The sequence below is a fragment of the Tupaia chinensis genome, unplaced genomic scaffold, assembly GCF_000334495.1.
Source record: "Tupaia chinensis unplaced genomic scaffold, TupChi_1.0 Scaffold000106_1, whole genome shotgun sequence".
NCBI classification, from domain to species: domain Eukaryota; kingdom Metazoa; phylum Chordata; class Mammalia; order Scandentia; family Tupaiidae; genus Tupaia; species Tupaia belangeri.
The window spans coordinates 1,578,268-1,584,607 of NW_006159570.1; the positions used below are offsets into that span (position 1 = coordinate 1,578,268).

The 6,340-nt window shown below is 37.0% G+C and overlaps 1 protein-coding gene and 1 pseudogene across 1 annotated transcript in view; both read right to left on the reverse strand.

The window, feature by feature from the left end:
• Window positions 1-6,340, reverse strand: part of NKAIN2 (sodium/potassium transporting ATPase interacting 2) — a 625,412-nt gene that overhangs the window by 299,389 nt on the left and 319,683 nt on the right. The window lies entirely within an intron of this gene.
• LOC102471502 (SRSF protein kinase 1-like) overlaps window positions 1-6,340 on the reverse strand; it is a 30,344-nt pseudogene that overhangs the window by 3,723 nt on the left and 20,281 nt on the right.

The following is a 6,340-nucleotide window of genomic DNA, read 5'->3' on the forward strand; positions in this document are numbered from 1 at the left end:
GGGAAAGACTTCTTAAATAATACCTCCAAAGCACAGTCAATAATCCCCAAAATTGACAAGTGGGATTACTTCAGACGAAGAAGTTTCTGCATGGCAAAGGACACAGTAATTAGTGTGGGACATCCTTGAGAATGGGAAAATATTTTTATAAACAATGCATCAGATAAGGGACTGATAACCAGAATTCACAAGGAACTCAAGCAGCTGTTCTGAAAAAAGATGATCAATCCTATTAAAAGATGGGAGACTTAGTTGAAAAAAAAAAAAAAACTCTAAAGATGACATAGGAATAGCTAAAAGGCATATGAAAATATGCTCAGCATCCCTCATTGTAAGGGAAATGCAGATCAAAACAACAATGAGATATCACTTAACCCCAGTCAGAATGACCAAGATTTAAAAAAAAAAAAAAAAAGAGGTAAGTGCTAGCAGGGGTGTGGTGAAAGGGGAACCCTCTTACAGTGCTGGTGGGAATGTAAATTGGTCCAGCCACTGTGGAGAACAATTTGGAGATTCCTCAAAAATCTACAAATAGAACTATCATGTGATCCAACAATCCCACTCCTTGGTATCTACCCAAAGGACAGAAGAATTCTTAATTGGAAAAGTGCTTGCACATCGATGTTTATTGCGGCACTATTCACAATTGCTAAGTCATGGAAACAACCCAAATGCCCACAAAAAGATGAATGAATAGAAAAACTGTGGTACATATACTCAATGGAATACTATTCAGCCATTAAAAACAAACAAACAAACAAAAACAATGGAACCCTGGCTTTTGACAGGAAGTGGATGAATATGGAAGATTTACTGCTGAGCAAAGCAAGCCAGGCTATGAAGGACAGGCATTGTATGTCCCCACTTATTATATACCAAGTGTCTGCACTCTGTGACTGAAAGACTGAAACTGATTGACTAAAGGATATAGAAACACAGTATAAAGTTGTAATACCAGATATAGTGTGTGTGAAAGGGGAGGGTCTGAGGAAGGACATTTAGAAGAAAAAGAGGGAGGCAAAGCATTAACGGCACAAAGAAATGGGGGATTATCTGTTGAAGATATTTTGTAGTTTTATCAACTGTACTAGGGAGAAATGTTCACCTGTTGAAATATCCATTTTGTAAGCCAAATAATATTGTGATTCAATGTATAAAAGAAAAAGAAATTAAAAAAAGAAAGAATAAATTAATAAGTAATATCAATAATAATAAAAAAAAGAACTAATACCAATCCACCTCAAATTCTTTAAAAAAAAATGGAAGGGGAAAGAATACTTCCAAATTCTTTTTATGAGGCTGACATTACCCTCATACCAAAGCAGACAATGACACTACAAGATAAAACAATAGGCCAATATTGCTTTCTTTTCTTTTCTTTCTTTTTTTTTTTTTTGAGAGGTTTTCGCTATAGGGCACGTGCACTCGCCAGACAGACAGAGACATAGAGACAGAAAGCGAGAAATCACCCCCCAGGGGGGATGGCACACCACAATCCCTTCTCCTCTGTTTTCCTCTCGGGATCTTGGGCACGCACACACACGTGCATGGTGTGAGTTTTAAGCCACCGGGTCCAGGACGCGAACCGTGGTCGACTATGTGGGAATCCAGCGACATAACAATTACGCTAACTGCTGGTTCCCAAGAGGCCAATATTTCTGATGAACATCAATGCATAATTCCTCAATGAAATTCTAGTGAACTAAATTATACAGCTCATTAAAAAGACATTCACCACTGTCAAGTGAGATTTATCCCACAGATGCAAGGATAGTTCAACGTATGTAAATCAATAAATGTGGCATACCTTATTAAGAATATGAAGAATAAAAGTCACATAATAATTTCCTTAAAAACAAAAAAATCGACAAAATTCAACACTTGTTCATGATAAAAACTAAAAACAGTCAGCATAAAATAAATCATCCTAACACAATAACAGCCATATACGACAAGCTCATAGGTAATCTCATTCCCAATGGTGAAAGTTGAAAGCTTTTCCTCTAAGACCAGGAACACGACAAGGATGTTTACTTTTACTGTCCATTCAACATAGTACTAAAAGTCCTAACCAGAACAATGTATCAAGAAAAAGAAGTCAAAGCCATTCACACAGAAAAGGAAGAAATGAAGTTGTCTCTGATAATGACATGATCTTATATACAGAAAACTTAAAACAGTTCACTTAGAAAATATTGATAAATAAATTTGATAAAGGTGTAGGTTTCCAAAATCAACATTCAAAAATCAGCAGTGTTTTTATCTGAAATATAAATTAAAATAATGATCCCATTACAAGTATGAAATAAAATAATAAGATAAAATAGACTGTTTAGGAGAAAATAAACCAAGGAAATGATATGTACACTTGAAACTATAATATATTGATTAAAGAAAACAAATAAGACATAAATAAATAGAAAAACACCCTGGGTATATGTCATGGAATAATTAGTATAATTGAAGTGTCCATTTTACCCAAAGCAATCATTGTAATTTCTATCAAAATTCTACTTCCACATAAATAGAAAAGGCAATCCAAAAATTTGTATAGAATTAGAGAAGACTCTGAACAGGCAAAGAAATATGTAGCAAAAAGAACTGGAAGCATCACATTCCCTAATTTCAAAATACATTATAAAATTATTATACTCTGGTTTACTCTTCAGATCGTATAAATCTTTTGCCTTTTACTAAAATACATTATAAAATTATTGTAATCAAAACAACATGGTACAGTCATAAAAGGACACAGTGATCAATGGAACAAGATAGAAAATGTACAAATAAAGCCAATAATTATGGTCAATTTATTTTTTAATAAAAGTGCCAGGAACACACAATGGGGAATAGACAGTTTATTTAATAACTGGTGCTGGAAAAATTGGATACCCACATGCAAAAGAACAAAATTATGCCCTTATTTCATACCAAGTGCAAAAAATAAACTGAAAATGGATAAAAGACTTAAATGTAAAGCCTGTAACTGTGAAGCTACTAGAGAAAAACATAGGAGAAAAGCCCCACGATACTGGTCTGGGAAATAATGTCTTGGTTAGGATTCCAAAAGCACAGTTAAAAAAGGCAAAAATAGACCAACTGGATTGCATCAAACTAAAAAGCAACTGCACAGAAAAGGAAACAAGCTAGAAATGACCAATAGACCTGTGTAAAAATCCTCACTATCTCTAATCATAGAGATTTAAAATTAAAGCCACAATGAGATATCACTTCACACCTGTTAGAATAACTATAATCGAAAAGATGAATGATATAAGTGTTAGTGAAGACAGGGAGAAAAGGGAACCCTGTACACTGCTGGTGGGACTGTAAATTAGTACAAGTCTTTTGGAAAATAGTATAAAGTTTCTTCCAAAAGCTAAAAATACGATAATCATATGATCTAGCAGTCCTACTTCTGGGTATATAACTAAAAGATTCAAAAGCAGTATGTCAAAAGTATAACTGCACTTCCTTATATATTTCACATTACTCTCAATACTGAAGATAATGAAAACATCCTGTCTGTCAACAGATGAATGCATGAAGACAAGGTGGCATATATAAATGTACAATGGAATGCTATACGGCTGTTGAAAAGAAGGAGTACAGATTTTTTCTGGGGAATAGATAAGTTTGTAGTTTTGTTTTTCAAAACTCTGCTTCAGCAAGATGAGAAAAAGAGAAGAGGTTATGGAAACTCAACCGATTCCAGATATGATGATGGGAGAGGGCCATCAGGAAACTCTTTGGGCAGAATGGGTCAAATCAATCATGTGTGTGGTCCTAGTTCTCCTCCAATGGCTGGTGGAGGAGGAAAGTAGACGTCTGCTCTAAGAAGCAGACAACTGGATGTGCAAATTCATAAGCAGAAGGAAGTCATGTCAGACAAGTTAGACGAATGTGCTTATATGAACAAGGATTGCTCTGTGTCCTCGCAGGCAAATACGGTTATACCTGGAATTCTAAGGATCTGGCCTTACTGATATTCAGTTCTGTAAATGCACATGTTTGTCTCATTATCTTTTTTGTATAGTTGATTAAAGCATTGCTAAAGTTTTAATAAGTAAATATTTTTAGTTTTCAGAACTGACTCTTTTTTCTTGAGAGAGATTTTTCCTGTAGGGCGCATGCATTCACCTGAGAGACAGAGAAACAGAAAGCGAGAAAACACCCCCCCCCTTTTCCCAGGGGTTGCTGCATTCCTTTCTCCTGCATTCTCCTATTGGGATTTTGGGCATGTATGTGCATGAGCCCAGCGTGAGTTTAAGTTGCTGGGTCTGGGACTTGAACCATGGTCAGCCATGTAGGAGTCCAGCGAGGTAACTGCTATATCATCTGCTGGTCCCCAGAATTAATCCTGATCTCAAAAACACATGCAAACTGGTGACTTGGTGGTTAAGATTGGTGAATTCCACATGGCTAATTACACAATTCAAGTCTCAGACCTAGTAGCTTAAAAAATTCACTGGACACACGTGCATGCACACCTGCCCAAAATCCTGAGAGGGAATGGAAGAGAAGGGATTGCAGTGCGGTCATTCCCCTGGGGAGTGTGCTTGCTCATGTTCCCTCTCTCTCTTTGTCTCTCCAGCAAGTGACTGCACCCTATTGCAAAATTAAAAACAAACAAACAAACAAAAAAATAAAACCCTTAATCTAAAGCTATATATTCAGGAAAAAAAAAAGTAGATTCTATTATTCACAACATCGATAGAACTATAGGGCATTATGCTAAGTAAAATAAACCAGGCATGAAAAGACAAATACTGCATGATCTCACGTGAGATAAATCAATCTCAAAGAAACAGAGTCTAGAAAGGTGGCTACTATAGACTAAAGGAAGAGGGGAAGAGATAAGGAAAGGGAAGATGTTTATCAGGAGTACAATGTTTCCATTAGACTGGAGGGATACATTTTTCTGATCTGTTGCACTCCACAGTTAGCAATAATGTATATTTAAAAATTGCTAAAAGAATACATTTTTAATGTTCTTACCGCAGAAGAAATAATTTGGGGAAGTGACAAATATGTTAATTAGCTTGATTGGATATTTCTAGAATGCATATACATAGATCAGAATATCATGTTGCATTCCATAAATATGCACAATTATTGTCAATTAAAAACAATGAAAAATTAATTTACTGTTTTCTGCCTTACACTAAACTGTGTGATACCGGCCACAAAATACATTGTTGTGGGGCCAGCAAGTAGCATAGTGGTTAAGGTGCTGGACTCCCACATGACAGACTATGGTTCAAGTCCAAACCTGGTAGCTTGAAGCTCACTCTGGGTGTGTGTGTGCGCGCCCAAAATCCAGGAGGAGAGTGGAGGAGAAAGGAGTGCAGCATGGCAATCCTCCTGGGAAGTGATTTCTCACTTTCCCTCTCTCTGTCTCTTTCTGTTTCTCTCTAGTAAGTTTGCATGCCCTATGGCAAAATGACAGAGCTGTTGATAAATACAAATTAGTGATTGGGTCAAGCCAGAGATTTTAAAAGAAACCCTGGGAGAAGAGATCTGTGTTTCAGAAGCTGAAAACACAATGACTTTAGTTTCGAAGAGTGAGGATAACTTGGAGATTTGTTGGAGACAGGTATTTAGGTGGAAAGAATAAAATAAGTAGACGAGGATAAGACCGTAAAATAGTTATTACTGACAGGTTGGGAGAAACCTAGACTAGCTGAAGTGCAGGGAACTTGTCTGCTTGGGACAAGTCATACGTTTCTAGAGATGTATCAGACTTTTTAAAAAATTGCTTAATTTTATTTATCATTATTGCTATTTTAAAATGTGCTATAGGGCACACATGCTCACCAGAGAATGACAGAGAGAGAGAGACAGAGACACAGAGGTGAAGTGAGAAAACAAGCCACCGGGTCCAAGACCCAAATTACAATCAGCCATGTGGGAGTCCAGCACCTCAACCACCACACTGCCTGGTGTCCCTGAGAAGCATCAGATTTTAATTCTAAGAGGTGGGCTAAACTAGGAAAGACTAAAAAGGCAACCCAGAAGGCAAAAGATAGAGGCAGAGGTGAGCCGGCTGCTGAAGAACTAAGAGCCCCAGTGTCAGGGACATATTGAAGCATAACAAACAATCTGCATTACATCTTCAGGTATGAAAGGGAGAGCTTTGAAAAAGGCAAAGAGAAAGATTGTGTCATCGAGAGCAATGATTTCCTACACCAGACACCCTCATTTCTATCTCACATCCTCCAGCCCCTTTCTTGTTCCAGCCCTAAATGTAGCAGATTGTTCCTTTAAGGCTTCCCCTTGGTACATTACTGGTCTCGAATACACATTACAGTCTTTGCTTGCTTGCCTGCAGCTCTCAGAG